This window comes from Canis lupus, chromosome 4 (assembly GCF_003254725.2).
Source record: "Canis lupus dingo isolate Sandy chromosome 4, ASM325472v2, whole genome shotgun sequence".
Taxonomy (NCBI): Eukaryota; Metazoa; Chordata; class Mammalia; order Carnivora; family Canidae; genus Canis; species Canis lupus.
The window spans coordinates 37,806,436-37,823,953 of NC_064246.1; the positions used below are offsets into that span (position 1 = coordinate 37,806,436).

Below are 17,518 nucleotides of genomic sequence, written 5' to 3' on the forward strand. Positions count from 1 at the left end.
GGTTAAGTGAGTTTCCTGAAATGTTATTCCTCCAGAGATAATCCTATGAATAATTTGATATGTATCTCATTCTAGACTTTTATCTATGCATAAAAATATTTTTTAGGCATTTATTTGTAGAAAAAGAAAGAAAGAAAGAAAGAAAGAAAGAAAGAAAGAAAGAAAGAAAGAAAGAAAGTGTTTTTTGTAAGAACACAAAGCAACTCCATAAACAGATCACCGCCTTGCTGTATGAAAAATTGACACCACACATCCCCACTCTCTGGTCACTTCCTTCACTCCTCACTCCCTGGGGACCCACAAGAGGATATTGCTTCTCTCTGCCCATCTACTCCACTTTCTTCTCCTTCTTTACTGAGTAGCTCCTCCACTTAGAGAAAAAAGCTTCCTCCTTGCTTTCTTCTAGTTTCCAAAAGAAAATATATCTGTTACAAGAATGTGAATTAATGTAGATGTGAAGGAAGTCACATGTCATAGTGCCACCTCCACCCCATCCCTTCTCTCAGAATATTGGCAAGGAACTGTATGATGTACATCCTTCTAGTTTTCTGGCTCTGTGGATGATGATGACAATGAAAGCTCCTAGTTTCTGAGCACTTAGCATGTTCCTAACATGGTTCTAAGATAATGCGTGCTTTAATCCTCATTAAAACAACCATTTGAAGATTATATGGTTATTTCTCACTTTAGAAGTAAGGAAATTGAGGTTAAGGGATTTACTCAAAGACATATGGCTAATAATGTCAGAGCCAGGATTCAAACCCAGGCAGTTTGAATTTCATACACACAGACATGCACATACATGTGCGTGCGTGCACACACACACACACACACACACACTATAAACATAAATTTTAAAATAAAGGTTTTTTTAAAAAAAGATTTTTATTTGTTTGACAGAACACAAGCAGGGGGAGTATCAGGCAGAGGCAGAGGGAGAAGCAGGCTCCCCATGAAGGAGGGAGCCAGATGTGGGACTCAACCCCAGGACCCTGAGATCCTGGATGAGCCAAAGGCAGATACTTAACCGACTGAGCCACCCAGGTGCCCCTAAAATACAGTTTTTTATTAAATAAAGACCCAGTAATTTTCTACATCTTTTTCTGTACATAAAGATTTACCTGACTCTTTTAAATTCCTAAACGATATTCCATTATATGGATGAACTATACTTTTTTTTAGCCCATTTCCTATTGGTGGACAGTTAGTTGTTTGCAGTTTGTGGCTTTGCCACCTGTCTCACGAGACTAATTTGAGGCTTTAGCTCTGTGGCAGTGACTCTGGCCTTGCCCCAAGGTGATCATTCTGTTCATCTTTCCTCCACCTGACCACAAGCTCTGTAACTCACTCATTCCTTCATTCAGATCTTCAAGAGAAAGGATCTGATGGGTCTCAGGCCAGCGAATGATCACATATGACTCCAGAGGCTGGAGGGATGGCAGGCCCTTCAGAGTGGGGGCCAGTGTGGGGGGCCAGCAACCTGCCTGGCACTCTTTGATTCTTTTTCTGGGATTGCTGTTCATGACCTTTTCCTGTTTTTCTAGGAGAGTTTTTTTTTTTCTTCCTTGCAGCCTTATAAGAGTCCCTTAAATATCAAGCTTTGTCCGTGCTGTGTATATGCTTCCTCATCTTGTTCTTTGTGCCTCTGCCTTGTGCCACAAGGGGGTTTTAAACTGCAATGTGGTTAGATCAGCCGCCTTTTCTTATAGTACTATTGGCCCTCCTGTCCTGCTGAGAAAGGCCTTTCTCAACTCAAGGTTATAAACCTTTCCCTCCCTTTATTGTCTCTATGACTTCTTCAGTTTTTGTCTCACATTTAAATATCTGATCCAGGACAGCCTGGGTAGCTCAGCAGTTTAGCGCCGCCTTCAGCCCAGGGTGTGATCCTGGAGACCTGGGATCAAGTTCCGCGTCAGGCTCCCTGCGTGGAGCCTGCTTCTCCCTCTGCCTGTGTCTCTGCCTGTGTGTGTGTGTGTGTGTGTGTGTGTATCTCTCATGAATAAATAAATAAAATTTAAAATAAATAAATATGTGATCCATTTCCCTTCATTTTGTCTATTGCGTTTATGGATTTGTCTTGTATTTAAATATCTAAATCCATTTCAAACTTGTTTTAAAAATCAGGTTAATAATCTCTCAAATAACTATCTCAACACAATTGCTTGACTATGCTACCTTTTCCTTACTGATCTGCGATGTCTGGATGTCCTATCATATCACATTATGAGCAGAGACATTAAGAGTTGGACAGACGTGGGTTCAGGCTCTGCCCCACCAACCATTGGCTTGTGGCCTTGAGCAGATTAATATCTCTGGGCTTATGCTTCTTTATGTGTAAAGTAGGGATCATCAGGGTTCCTGAGTCACAGGATTACTAGGGGATGTAATCATGCAGCACACACAAAGTATTCAGTAAACATCCTTATGATTACTATCTCCTAAGCTCTCCCACCTTCAAGAGCCTCTGTCTGGGCCCTCACTATTCCCTCTGCCCCAGAGCCACACCATTTACATGGTTCTACTTCTATGGTATATTTCATATCCATTAGACTGTAAACTTCCTGAGGACAAGGATGGTGTCTAGATCTTTAGCACCTGGTATATAACAGGTGCTCAATAAATATCCACAAAAAGAATGAATGAGTAGTGTGAGCTCCTCTCCTTACTTCATTTTTTAAAAACATTTTCTTGGCTACTCTTGAGCATTTGTTCTTCCAAATTAATTTCAATCAATTTGCCAAGATCTTCTCCCAGGCACTAACGGAATTTTTATTGGCTTTAGAACAAATTAATGGGTCCATGTGAGGAGCATCAACCTTCCAATCTCAGGAATGCGATCCACAGACCCTTCACCCGGTGCTCCTGCTTTGTTGTGCCATACAAAGCTGCATCATGTCCTTGCCATAGGCCTGGCCTTCTTGCTTGAAGTTTATTCTTGGATATTGTGCTTTACTCTTGCTCTTTGGAAGGGTGTCTTTCTCTATTAGAGTGACTGAGCACTTAGAATCTTGAGTCGGACTTCCTCTTGCTGGCTTCTGTGGTTCAGAGCACTGGCTTTGAAGCCTAGCAGATAAGGGTGCTAAACCACTTCGTAAGTGTGTGACCTTGACAAATCATCCAACCACCCTGAGTCTCAGTTTCCTGGTCTTTGACAAGAGATGAAGTAGTGTCTGTTCCATGGGTGTACTGTAAACATTAAGTAAGATATTATAGGTAAAGCCTTTAGGGTGTTGCCTGGTACTATGGCAAATATGCACTAAATGTCTGCTATTATGATTACTTAGTAATATTACTGACATAAATATTTTATGACTCTAAGCAATGTCCTACCATGCTGCTTGTATTATTATTGCTATACGCAAAAAATATTTCTACTCCCTTTCCCTACCTCATCTCTTTGGCAGCTGAGGGACCTTTCTGTTCGCTGAATATGCGTGTTCAGTCCTCAGCCTAATCTTTTTTCAGATTCTTGAAGTTGATATTGTTGGTCAATGGAGATGCTGGAGGAGAGTGAGATTGCTCTGCATAAGACCCCACTGGAGACAGGAGACAGGAGATCTTGGGCAGGATGAGGAGGATATGAGAGAGAGATTCTGGGGAGGGAGAGAGAGAGAGAGAGAGAGAGAGAGAGAATGTTCATGAGATATACCAGGTGATGGGAAAGGAGGGCAGAAACAATGTGTCAAATGTCATGGGGATTTAGGATGGAAATCCCACTCCTTCTTAACTCCTCCACCCCTACACACCCTCATGACTATAACCATGTGTTTTTTCCAATACCATCAAGGTGGGTGTCCTACAAGTCAACTCAATTCTGACACACTGTCTTCTAAAGATAGCATCAAATCCCACAAGTGAAAGGCTCAGTCCCACAGGACTCTCCTCGCCCACTTCAGATACCAATCACAAGACCAAATTGCCACCCTTGCTCCTGGACTGACCAGCTGTAGACTAGAGGTTCCTACCACACCCTCCTTGGGTTTAGTAATTTGCCAGAGCTCACAGCACTCAGAGAAATATTTTACTTACTAGATTACTTTTTTTAAATCAAAGGATGTAATTCAGGAATAGCCAGATGGAAGAGGTATGATATAAGGCATAAGGCAAGGTATGTGGGAAGGGCTCAGAGCTTCAGAGGGCCCATATGCCCTCTCCAAGTGTGCCACTCACTCCAGGTGTCTGTGTGCTCACAAACTTGGAAGCTCCCCAAACCCTGTCCTTTTGGATTTTTATATAAGGCTTCATTACATGAGCATGATTGAATAGATCATTGGCCACTGGGGACAGATTCTGCCTCCAGCCTCCCTCCTCTGTGGGAGAGTAAGGGGTTGGGGGTGGGATCAAAAGTTCCAACCCTGCAATCACATGGACACAGACCCAACCCCACTACTTTGCACTCCTGGCAGCACTGCCCCTTGACTGAACACAATGAGAGGCCTGAGGCAAAGGAGCTCTATAATATGGTGGGTCTTTGGGGGTGAAGAGAGGGCCCAGAGGGACAAAGGGGATTCTCTGCCACTGCAAGGCCACAGTATCTCCAAGAGAATGATGACAAGCTTCTGTTCCAGGCTTTTTGTGAGGGTGCCATTTGTACTAATTTATTTACTCCCCACCTAAGCTCTCTAAAGTATATACTTCTTTCTCCTTAGTGAACCAGAGGCCTAAAGAAAACAATAAACTTCCAAATATATTTCCAACTTCTTCTCTTAATAAATTCCTACTAGATTTTCTCAAAACCTGAACCCGGTGCCCAGATTTCTCAAAACCCTTTTTTCCCATCCTGGCTGATGTCTTGCCAGGTAAAGCATAACCTCTCCTCTCTGATTCTACTCCAGCCCAGCTCCAAATAGAGGGACCTTTCCTCAGCAGAATTTTCCAGCACAAAGGAATATCTTTCCCCAGAGGGCCTGCAGATTCAGCTGGAGTCCCCACAAAGACTAGATGAAAGATATCCTATTTGAATATTTACTATGTAATACAACATTGAGGTAAGTATATATACCTACATAATAAGTTCATTTCACTCTCATAGTTACATAGGTTATCATCCCTGATTTACAGGTGAGGAAATTGGGGCTTGGAGAGGGGAAGACCCTGGCTTAGAGTTATATACAGGACAACCATATACAGCTGCTCAGGCTGTGTACTGCAAACTCCAGGCAGTGATATTCATAAACTGTGTGAATTAGCTAGTAGAAGCCAGTGTCAGGATCTGAACTTGAGATTTCTGGCTACACAGTACATGCTCTCAATCACTGTGCCATGTGCCTTTTCAGAAAAGAAGAGCTGTGAGATCTTAGAGACCTCCTTACCCAGAGGTTACAAACAGTCGCATCCAGCCTGTTTTATTTGTCTGGCAGGTTGAAGTTGATGTTTACAAGTTAGAAGATTTCACCTAAAAATCCAGACTTCTGTCTTCTCAAACATCAGACACTGGGTTAATTCTCATAAAGCAGCACTGGATAGGAACTGAGGAGTGTCTTGACAGGGTATGAGTTCTCTACTTCACTGAAGTCCTCACACTTCCTGTGGTCTTAGACACTTGTGCACTGCACTCATGTACGTCATCACCTCCAGGGCCTCATGGTCACTGGGCTACAGGAGTCCTTGCCTTCTAGGTACCCACCAAACAAAGCATGCCTCCCTGCCATGGCTCATGTGGCTTCTTCCCCAGGGATGCTGTCCCCTTTTCTCCCCAGAGAAATTCCTACTCATTCCTTGAGCTTTGGCCTGATGAGCTTCTGATTGTCCCTCAAGTATTACAATGAGCTATTTACTTGTCCCCTCCCCGGGTGATAGACATCCTGAAGCCCAAGAAGGTGTCTTTGATCTGTGTGTCCCCAGTGCCCAGCATGATGCCTGGCCCAGGGTCTACCTGACACTAATCCACACTTATTCCTTATTCTGTCTGCCTCCATTTTCACCCTTCTTCCTACAAGCAAAAAAATGAGGGTCAGAAAGGACATGCAACTTGTCCCAGAGCACACAACACAGGCCTGCTGTTCCAGAAAACAAGGGGATGGAAATACATGACCAGTAAGGTCTTTTTCTACTCTACTCTACTGGTCATGTATTTCCACCCCCTTGTTTTCTGGAACAGCAGGCCGGAGGGAGTGGCAGCTGGCTCAAGGCCCCCCTACTGGTCTTCTCCCATTACTCACAGTCTCTTTTCCATGTTCAAATCCTGGCTCCTGGCTTGCCCATAGTAGAAGCATGAGCCCCCTTGCCTGGGCTTTTCCCTTCCAAACTCAGCAGAAAGGACACCTCCTCCCAGGAGGTCCTCAGATTCAACTGCACGTGGGGGACAGAAGCATCTGCTAGGCTGTCGGTGACATTCCTCCTGAGCTCTGTTTCCTAGCAGAGTCCAGGAGCATTTCTGGATTTCTGCAATGTCTAATGTCTAATGCCATTGCTGGATTAGGCAAGAATGGAAGGTGGGGACCCTGGGCATTTCTCAATTTCCTCACATCCCTGAGCTCAAAGAAAGGAACGCCTCCTGGATCTATTTTAGAGTTGCTGATGGTAGCGTGGAAGAAAAGCGCAGTCCCAGGGCTAGGGGTGGTCCCTTGGCCCAACCTCACTGCTATCCTTATTAGTCTATCCCTACTTCTGGTCCCAGGACCTCAAGCACAGCTGGGTGCCCTCAAGTGAAGGCTATTCATAGATCCTGAGAGGTCTGGGCTCACAGGCAGCCAGCTAGGGCCTGCCTCGTTCATCCCTCCTTGCAGGGGTGCAACTTCTTTCCAGAGCCAGCTTTATTGATTTTCCAGCACTTCCACAGGAAGTGCTCCAAACTGCAATTTGCACTGTCCTTGCTCAGTTTCCTTTGGCAATCCACAGCCTCCCAGTCCCCTTCTGATTCTGTTCACCATTCACTGAGCTCTTATCAGAACAACACAAACACCACAAAGCAAATTAGCTATAGAGTGTGCTAAGATACTACAGTAAAGGAATATATGATGTTTCCTATTGAAAAAAAGGAAGTAACAGATTTTGCCTTCTGAACAATGCACTATCCTGCAACCATTAGCGTGCTGATACTTCTAGTGACTGGGATAGAAAGATGCTCAAGATATGCAGTGTTCAAAGGTCACCAACCAAAGACCGCCAGAAGCACACCTGTAGCCAAAAGATAGGCTTATTTGGCTTGCTGCAGCAAAGGGAAATGCACCCCAGGGGAAGCACAAGGGTAGGGTTTGGGTGGGAGAGTTTCTTAGAGAGTTTGGGTTTGACCGGGATGATTCTTCAGTGGCATTAAGGAAGTGGGTTCGGTTTGAATATTGTCAAGGGGCAAGGGCAATTCAGTCGTTGGATATCTTAATGCCTTTTATTTTTGAGGCAGTAAAAAACTGTCAGTCATTCACACGAGTCAAAGGAGGGGGTATTTAGTAACTTTTGGGGCCTCTGAATGGCATTGTCTCTGTCTGATCCAAAACACAGGTGCAGCATGGCCCAGTCTGAGCCCCAGGCCACTGAAGCTCCGTTTGTATTCTGTGAGCATTGAACATCATTTATGGTCAAATGGGAACAGCACAGTCTGGCAGGCGGCAGAGCAACTTTTTATTTCTCACTGACAATAGAAAAAGGGAACTGGTTTCAAAGGTTAGGAAAGGGGGCGTGCCTTGGCGGCACAGTTGGTTAAACATCTAACCCTTGGTTTTAGCTCAGGTCATGATCTTAGGGTTGTGAGATTGAGCCTCGTGTGGACCCTCGTGTTGGGCTTGGCACTCAGCACAGAGTCTGCTTGGGAATCTCTCCCTCTCCCTCTGTCCCTCCCTCTGTGCTCTCTCCCTAAAATAAATAAATCAATCTTTTTAAAAAAAGGTTAGGAAAGTATCCACAAATACATAATATAGAAGTGTGATATGTTTGTATGATAGAAATTAATGATTTATTAATAGCGTTTTGCTTTACTTTATTTTGTAGTTGACAGGTTTTGGCCTTTGTGGTAATTTTAAGATCTGTAAATTTCACATAAAAATAAGAATTTATGGCTTTGACTGAAAAATAACAGGAAGATTTGGCAACATTGGGCTTGAGCACTTTTCTAAAGTAAAATACATCAGCGTACTCTGGGGAAAAAAAAGGTGTTGAAACTCCCAAGCCCTGTGCTCTGATATTTCAAATTAAGAAATCTCAGTGGGATGGGGCACCTGGCTGGCTTAGTGGGTAGAGCATAGGACTCTTGATTTCGGGGTTGTAAGTTTGAGCTCCATGTTGGGTGTAGAGATTGCTTTAAAAAGAAGAAAGAAATCTCAGTGGGAGGCCCCTGGCCTGGATGTGCTAGTAATACCCAGAGAAGAATTAATTCATCTGTAGGGGAAGGAAAATCTGTGTTTCTGGGAAGAGCAGAGCTCATGTGGCTGAAAGCTGCTCTGGATCCAGCCATCTTGGCTTGGGGTGGTGCTTCAGAAGGAAGAGCTGACTGTGTAGTAGTATGTGCCCCCAAGAGAGCTGAAATTTGGTGCCATGCATGGGAGGGGTCAGAGCAGCCAGGATGAGTTGCTACAGTAGACAAGCTCTCACAGGACAGTGCGAGGCCGCCATTAACAGGGACGCCTGGTGCAGTAACACAAGCAGCAGACTGGTGGATGATTAACACCACTTCTCTCTCCCCATGGTGGTTAGAAGCAGGACTCCTGTCCCATCTTATAGCACTTGACCTCTTCTCCCTGCTCCAGTCACACAGGTCTTGCTGTTTCATGAATATGCTAAGCTCATTCCTACCTCAGAGCCTTTGCACTTGTTGCTTTCCTGGCCTAAAATATTCTTCCCTGAGCTCTTCATATGGCTGGATGCTTCCCATCGTGTAGACCCTCCCTGACTACTCTAAATGAGCAGCCCCTTCCCCTTCCTATCACTCTCTCTTTCCCATTACCCTGCTATATTTTCTTCTTGGTGTATACTACTCTTTGAAATGTTCCTGTTAACTTATTTATTTGCCCATTGGCACAACACGGCTACTGACCTTCCATTTATTGTTTATCTCTGTTCACTGGAATCCAAGTTCCATGTCTGTCTGGCTTGTTCATTGCCAAACTGCCAGTGTATATAGAATAGTGCCTAGCACAACCTGTCGAATAAAAGGTGATTGATTACATTAACCCTTTTACTGAGGGCCAGCTCACAGATTGACCTGGGGTGGAAGGATCAGTAGCTGTGTTATGCCTGTGGAACCCTGAACTTGTAGTTAACTCTGCCTCTGCCATTTTTCATCTGAATGTTTTGAGCCTTGGTTTTCTCTTCTTTAAAAGACATGTAATGAGTTAACCCTACAGGATACTGACCCACTCCTAGGGGGAGGGTGTGTGTTTATAAAATCTGGAGTTGTGGGGTACCTAAGTTAGTAGCTTCCAGAAGCAGACAGAAAGTCAAAAAAGCAAAAAAATTTTAAGCTGCTATGGACCCAGAACTAAGAGGCATCTTTGTCTTGGACTCACTTTCCTGGAAGCAGGCTTTGTGCCAGTGGATCCCTTGGGGAATGATGGGAGGACCTGGCCTGAATGGTGCCCATGGGCAGAAGTGGGGAAAGAGGGTGTGAGGAGAGCCGGGAAGCTGAGCAAGACTAGGCACTAGCAGTGAGAGCTCCCAAGGGCAAGACGCCCTGGAGGGTGAGAGGGAGGTTTTGGACATTCAGAAGACTTAGCCCTTGCCGGTTTCCCCAGTTTCAATTTTTTTTTTTTAAGATTTATTTATGTACTCATGACAGACACACACAGAGAGAGGCAGAGACACTGGCATCTCTTCGCAGGAGCCCGATGTGGGACTCAATTCCAGGACCCCGGGATCACGACCTGAGCTGAAGGCAGACGCCCAACGGCTGAGCCACCCAGGCGTCCCTCCCCAGTTTCAGTTCTTGTTCTGTTCTGGGAAGACTGGCTTAACTCCTCTGGGCAGACTCAGTTGCTCCTTCTCCACTGCTCTCATTAAATTTTGCTCATACATCTGTGAATTCCACAATCAGGTTGTATTGATATTATTTATTCATGTATTTGCTCCTGTTCTAAACCCTAAACTCTTGGCAGGAAGGAACTGTGAATTTTCAACTTACGTCCCCAGGCAGCTTTAGGCAGGACTCCTTCTCCGGTGCTCCCACTGAATATGGCCCACATATCGGTGACGGCAATTATCAGGCCGACTGGGATTATTTATTCTCTTGAGTACTTCTTGGTTGACCTACAGGGCAGGGGTCGTATATTTTCATCTTCGTGTCCTTAGCTCTTAGCATCTAGAGTAGACATTCAGCAATAGTTTGCCAATGAGAAAAGAAGAGTAAGGATTGCCTGGGGAATTCCCATCTCCACATGCGCCCAGTGGATGGACAGAGTTATTGCTTTGTGCATGAAACCTCCCCTTGTGACCTTAGGTTGGAAGGACTTGCAGGACTCACCGCCAAGGTAGGGTTTTGTCTCTCTCTTGAGGAACTTACCTTCTTTCTTTGAGGCAGTAAGAGTCAACAGAAGGACCATATAGAAGAGTGTCACCTGCAGGGCTCTAACATTCACAGGCAGTAGATCATGCAACCCCCACGGCAGCTGTCTCTGATTCATAGGGGGAGCTATCAAGCTCAAAGGTGGGGGTGAGTCACGATTGGAACCCTTGTCCCAGAGAGGCCAGAACCAGGAGAACCCAGAACTAGGGCCCCTGCCTAACAGGCAATAGGCTTACCTGTGACCTTGCCCGCTGATCTTATCTGCCTATAGCCAGGTGTCAGCCACAAAGTGGCATTCCCTCTGTGACACATGCGAAATGCAGTTTTAGGGGGCCCAGGAGAGCCAGAAGAAACCCTGGACCTTGACTAGCAAGCACCCCATCATCTCCCAGTGGTGCCCCAGACCCGGCATCTGTGACTGCAGCCTGTCCTCGGCCCCCGCCTCCAAGGCTTCCTGGTCTCCCTGGCAGCCTTTTGTCTCACCCCTGGGGATGTTCTCAAAGCTCAGATCCAATCTGGTGTGACCCCAAGGTCTTCCAGCCTTCTGTTGGGCTCTTTTTCCTGGATCTGCCTCTTTCCTCACTTTCCCAAACCTGCCAGGTGGCAACTTTCAGCAACGGCATGGGCTGAGTTCCCTGTCATTGCAGATATTTGAGCCAAGGCTGGTGGGGGGCTTTCTTTGTGACTCTGGGGCCTGCAATTCTAGAAGCCCCCTTATTTCTGACAAGCCCTACTGAGGGAACAGTGTAGGTCCTCAAACTGACCGATGTTTCTTTAGAAGCCATGTGATAGTGGGCAAGCTATTCACTGATCTCCCTGTATAGAGGGGATGTAGACCTTACAGGTTAATTGTGAAGATGAAATGGGAGGAGTTTTGTGAAACCCCCAGTGCAGTGTTGGGCACACACACAGTGGTTGTTGCTCTGCCATTGGGGCCACAGGTAGACCTGCTGCCTTGTGTGAGAGCCCTGGCCATGGGTCTGAATGGAAATACTTGAGGGTGGGCAGGAAGCCCACTGGGAGGACTCCTTACTCTCCCTCATTTTTATATTCACTTGGTGGGGGATTTCTTGTTCCCCAAATATTCCTTCCTTGCATTCTAGTTGGGAGAGAAGCAACGACATCAAAACAGGTAACTTTCACCACAGTGTCCCATACGGTAATTCGATGATGTGTCAGGCAGAGGGAGTAGGGGCTGGCTGCTTTGGGAAGGGGGCTAGGGGAGGATTGCAAACTGCAGAAACCAGCTCTGGCTAGCTCATGCTGATCAGGAACCAAATAGGGCACTGTGTGGCTGGCTGGATCTATATGTATTAGACAACAAGACTTGGAAAGGGGGCGGGACCCAAGTGAGACCTGAGCCAGACCAGCCACAGCACAGTCAGCCTAGGAAGCCTCCTGGCTTCCTCCTGGCACCCTCTCTCCTGCCCTGTTGGTTCCAGACCAGGACTTGATTGTTCTCACCACTGTAGATAGTTTCTGTTGTCCCATTGGAATGGTGGAGGCTAGATCACATGCTCGCTCCACGGTTCCCAGGGGTCAGGAGAGAGAAGGAGAGAGTAGAAATTCACCCTTCTTTGACCTTCTTTGATGTGAAGGCTGGTCTGTTGCTGAGTAGCCAAGAAATGATAAGTGTCCAAAGAGTCGACATCTGGTTTGAAGTCTGAATGATAAAGAACCAGTCGCAAGAAACAAACAAAAAAAAAAATGGGGGGAATGGGCATTCTAGATAAAAGAACAGCAAGTACAAAGGCCCTGGGCAGGAATGAGCTTGATTTGTTTAGGAATGAAAAGCAGGCCATATGATGGGAGAGCAGTGAGTGAAGGGGAGACCAGAAAGATAGATGGGAAGGGGAGCTACCCTACTTTGCAAAGCTGCCACTGCCACAAAGTCCCTCCTCTTCCACCTCCTGCCTCCCCAAGCTCAGTAGAGCCTGCTTCCTGAATTTCCTCCACATCTGAGTTGCATTATCTTATGAACACATATTTTCCATCTAATCTGGCAGTTATTTAAGGGCAGGGATGACTCTGAGAGCCCCCTAGAGGGTTATATAACAGGGTTATATTTTCATTTCTATGTCTCAGGACCCAGAGACAGCTTGGCACCAGAAAGGTCTTTGGATTGGCTGGATGATTTAATCAGCTGGTACAGGGACAGAGCATGTTAGTAATGCAGGAACCTGTGTCAAGAAGCACTAACGTTTCTAGCTTCTAGTTCTAACTTCTAGTACTTTATGTACATCTTATACCAACCAAGCAATCTGAGTACCCTCTCAGGCTATATGTGCTTATCAGGAAGTTCTTAGTATTACAATGGTTGCTCAGAGTTTGGTGATCAGATGCCCTAATTCTTGCAATGTGGTGGACAGTGGGGATTGCCTGTCCCACAGTCATTGCCCCTCCTCCTTGTTATGGAAGCCCCAGGTATTCATAGCTGGCCACAGGTCTAACCCCTGAAGGAGAAGCATGCTTGGTGTAAGCTCATCGTGTGATCTGGTAATCTACTGCTTAGTAACAAATTACCTCAAAACTCAGAAACAATAACTATCATCTTATTATCTCACATAATTTCTGCAGGTCAGGGATTTAGGAAGGCTTTGACTGGGTGGTTCTGGCAGTTGTAGTCAAATGTGGCTGGAGCTGGAATATCATAGGGGCTAGAACAGTTGGGGCTGGCCAGGTACCTCTCTGTCTTCATGTAGGGCCTCTCCATTGAGCATCTCTACATAGGGCTAGTTGGGCCTCCCCACGATATGGTGGCCTCAGGGTGGTAGGCCTGGGACGGCTGCTCAGGGCTTCAGCACACATGCTGCAGTGAACCAGGTAGAAGCTGAATCTCCTTTTATGGCCTAGCCTTAGAAGTCTCATGGTATCACTTCTGCTGAGTCCTACTTTTCAACAAGTTCTTAAGGTTGGCTAAAATTCACAGGGACTTGCCCCTTGATGAAGAGGGTGCTGAGAATATACAGATACACCTGGAAACAACCACATCATGTCATCCCCACTCTTTTGCCTCTGGTTGGGCTAGGGTTGGTCATGTGATCCATTTCTGGCCAGAGAGACTTAGAGACTACTGAAGGTTTCTGGGGAAATTGTTTACATCTCTGATTTTGAGAGAGGGGAAACGAGGGTCAGGAAGACTTCCCGAAGGTGACATGGTCGGTCGGGTGCAGAGCCGGGGTTTCCAGGTCTGACTGAGTCAGAGTCCGACAGAGCCTTCTGCCCTGGGGTGTTCTATAATGATTCTTACTCAGCCCTTGTTTCCATAGAGACCGAGCCTGTTGAGACACCGGAGACCTATAACTTTTCCATGTCTCATGCTTCCTGGTGTCACCCTTTCTCAGTCATCCACCCCTGTTAATTCCATCCTGCTATATCCTCCCAAAGCTGCCTGCACCCTACCCCCCAGGCCACCTCCCTGCCCTCACCAGGGTCACTGCATCCTCTTTAGAATGGTCTTCCTGGATGCCTAGGTGGCTCAGGGGTTGAGCATCTGCCTTTGGCTCAGGTCATGATCCCAGGGTCCTGGGATGGAGTCCTGCATCGGGCTCCCTGCATGGAGCCTGCTTCTCTCTCTGCCTGTGTCTCTGCCTCTCTCTCTCTCTTTCTCTTTCTCAAATAAATAAATAAAATCTTAAAAAAAAAAATGGCCTTCCTGTGTCCAATCATGGTCCCTGTAGTCCAGGTAATTCTTTCTAAAGCATAAACGCTTTACAGCACTCCAGTGGCTTCTCAGTGCGTCTGGAGGAAGCTCCCTGCTGAGCCTCCCCCCACCTGGGGAGGGGCCCTGAGCCCCGTGGAGCCCTCCTCTGCCATCAAAGCCTGACCCCCACTGCCCAGGGCCTTTTTGTGTTCTCGCTGCCCCAAGGCAGCACCCACCCCACCAAGGCCTCCCTTCCCAGCCTCCATCTTGTCTTTGTCTCCTGTCTTGTAACTTGATGCTACAGAACTGTTCAGTTTGTAACTCCGTGTTACTTTTTGAGTATTTTTCAAGCCCTGTCCCCTTCACTGAGGCCGTGAGCCCCATGCGGGCAGCGAGGCACTGTGGACTCGTGGTCAGAGAGATAAGGCTCTGGCCTCATTCCAAGTTCATAGCCCCATTTGCTTCTGCTTGTCAGCCTTTCACAGCTTCTTTCTGCCTTGCTTGCCCGGTCTGTAGAGAGGTGTTGATGAGTGACCCCTCCTCCCTGGGTTGCTATGAAAGTTCAGTGAAGCAATTCCATGTGATAATATTAGAGCAGAGCCTGGGCATCAGGCTGCACCTGCCCCTCCCATCTGCCGTGGAGGGCTTCCTACTGAGTGCTCCCTCAGGACGTGCTGGCTGAGGAGCAAACGGCTGTTCTCCCTTGCCCCCCATCATAGCCCTGTGACGTGGGAAGGCGGGATTATTGTTCTCATTTTGCCAGGAAGAAAACAGAGGCAACAGAGTTGGGGACCAGCCTGCCTGGGGCACACAGCAAGTCAGGAACAGACAGAGGAGTCACACTCGAGGCTCTTGGCTCCCGCTCAGATCTCTGACCACTACCCATCAGAGGATGGATGAGGCCCTGGGGAAACCCAGCAGGATCCCCGGCCAGTCAGCAGCAAAGCACCAGGGACTTGAGCTATCTCCTCCTCTGGGGTCAAGGTTAGAGTTCTAATGCCTATCAAGATGTTCTCACCAGGCATAGAGCCAGCTGGGTGATTAGGAGGCGTCTGGTCCAGCTGCAGATGTCCTTGGGGACAGAGAGACGTCGGGGCAGGGGTGGAGGGGCATGCAGGCCCCGGATCGAGAGGCACACCACACTCAGACCCAGATCCCTAGCACTCTCTGAGCGCCCACTGGGTGCCCGGCCCTGTGTTGAGAGTGCCTGCCTGGGCCGCGGTACTGGCCTCCCCTTCTACAGGGGGTGAGCTTCTAAAATAGAGATCTAACCTCATTTCTCCTCTGCCAACAGCTTTTCCAGGGCTTTCCACCCCCTTCCCCCCAAATTCCTGGGCCTGGCATTTAAGGCCCCTTTCCTTATCCATATCTCTCCGAAATTCCGTCTTTACTCCTCTATTCATTTCTTGCCCATCTCCTTTCTCCACGCTTAAAGCCCTGCAGCTTGTTCACTGTTGTAACTGCAGAGCCTCGCACAGCACCTGTAGTCTTCTGGTGCACAATGGATGAATGAATAAATGCATGAACAGTCTGGCTCCAGCGGCCTGTCTAACCCCATCTCCCAATGATGGTGTCCCCACCCTGTCCCTATCCTGGATTTTATATTCCAACAATCCCAAGCCCCTCCAAGTCCCCAACAAGGTTCTCTTGTGCTTCTGTGTCTTGGCACATACTGTTTTCCATGCAGAACACCTTCTTTTCCTGGCTTCCTGATTCTCTCTTATTCATCCACAAAGTCTCAGCTCTTTCTCTTCAGCTTCCAGGTGCACCCCTCCATTCTTCCATGGCCTCTTTCTTACTGCTTTGGGAATTAATGACACCCTGGATCATGAGCGACTTGAGGACTCCATGTCTGATTCACTTCTGAACCCTAGAATCTGGCCAGTCTTGGACATAGCAGACATTTAGCAAATGCTTGCTGAAAGATTAATTGATTTAATGCCTATACACCCTAAGAGTTCGAGATCCTTTGTTTTTGGGAAATGTGCTTACCGGTGGTGAGCTGCAAGGATGCTGCTCAATCCCAGGCATGGAGTTAGGTGCTCCAGCTCTTCATTTTAGGACATGGAGTTTGACAGACCTGGGTGTGAATCTTGGCCTTGCTATGTACCCACAGTAACAGGTCTCCCAATACTCTGTGCTTTAATTTTTCCACTTGCAAATAGGGATAATAATAGGATCTCCATTGGGAGGCTGAAAGAGTTTAGTAGACAGTCCTCATAAAACACTTGGCAAAAAGCCTGGCATACAGTAGGTGCTCAATAAATTCCTGGTACCATTACTATTGTTGCTGTTATCTTGATGCCATGTCTTGCACTTCATCCTGTTCCACTAACTCAGTTACAACTCTACAGAGTAAACTTTGTGAGAAAAACATGAAGTGCAAGCACTAAGTCAGATTGTTTTTGCTCTTTGGCTGTAAAGGTAAAGGTCAGGGACATAACTTCTGCCTGTGGTTTTGATTTGAGGGCTAGGAAGTCAGGATCTCCAAACTGAGGTGGTGGGGATAGGGGTAGCTGGGAGCGATCCAGGGACTACATCTCTGCGACGCTTATCTCAGTCCAGTAAAAGATAAGGGGCCAGATCACTAGGACCTGTCTAACCCTGGCAACTGGTAGGCAAGGAGGCCCCACTATGAAACAGCACAAATGGGACCCACCTCTCTTATCAAGACCAAAGAGCTCACAAAGCAAAACAGAGGCCCTTTGTGAACTCAGAAAACTAATTAGCAATCACCTGCTCTGTGGCTGCAGTTTTCACATATATGAACTTTCTAGATTTTCCCAGCTTCCCAGTGAATCATAGAACCTGTAGAGGAGACTGTTGGGGCTTGCCAAACAGCAGAGACATCCCCTAGAAATCCTTGCAGCCATGTGATGACTGTGTCCAGTAGCTTGTGAGTGGAGGTGATATGGGCCACTCCTGGGCCAAGGCGACAGACAGCCAGTATACCTCCTCCCTCTTCTATTCCCATGGCCCTAGTGATCATGGGGACCATGTGTTCTAAATGACATGGTTACAGGACAGAGCAGTGCTATGGATGAGGATGTGAGCAAGAATGAACCTGTGTGAGTGCTCGCTTCGGCAGCACATATACTAAAATTGGAACGATACAGAGAAGATTAGCATGGCCCCTGCGCAAGGATGACACACAAATTCGTGAAGCGTTCCATATTAAAAAAAAAAAAAAAAAAAAAAAAAGAATGAACCTGTGTTATGTTAGGAGGTGTTTCTTACTGTAGCAAAGCCTAGCTGAACCCTGACTACTAGAGGATATGTTTCTGTTTTCCAGATGAGAAAATATAACCTTCTGGATCTGAAATGACATGCTCAAAGCCAACCAACTAGGAAATGGTAGGGCTGGAAATGTGCCATCGGCCACTGGACTTCTATTTTTTAGGTCTCTGAGCCAGATTCTGGGTTTGTCAGGCTCAGGATCTGAA

At 46.9% G+C, this 17,518-nt stretch overlaps 1 long non-coding RNA gene and 1 other non-coding gene across 2 annotated transcripts; one reads left to right on the forward strand and one right to left on the reverse strand.

The window, feature by feature from the left end:
- Window positions 1-902: 902 nt before the first annotated feature.
- On the reverse strand, window positions 903-13,646 carry LOC112651527 (uncharacterized). The gene is made up of 4 exons (XR_007410207.1): window positions 13,117-13,646; window positions 10,052-12,095; window positions 3,389-3,593; window positions 903-3,186 (listed from the first exon to the last, which is right to left on the reverse strand). It is a non-coding gene; the product is annotated as an uncharacterized LOC112651527 (long non-coding RNA).
- A 3,501-nt stretch (window positions 13,647-17,147) lies between these two features.
- LOC112652068 (U6 spliceosomal RNA) lies at window positions 17,148-17,254 on the forward strand. The gene has a single exon (XR_003131220.1). It is a non-coding gene; the product is annotated as a U6 spliceosomal RNA (small nuclear RNA).
- The last annotated feature ends 264 nt before the right edge of the window (window positions 17,255-17,518 follow it).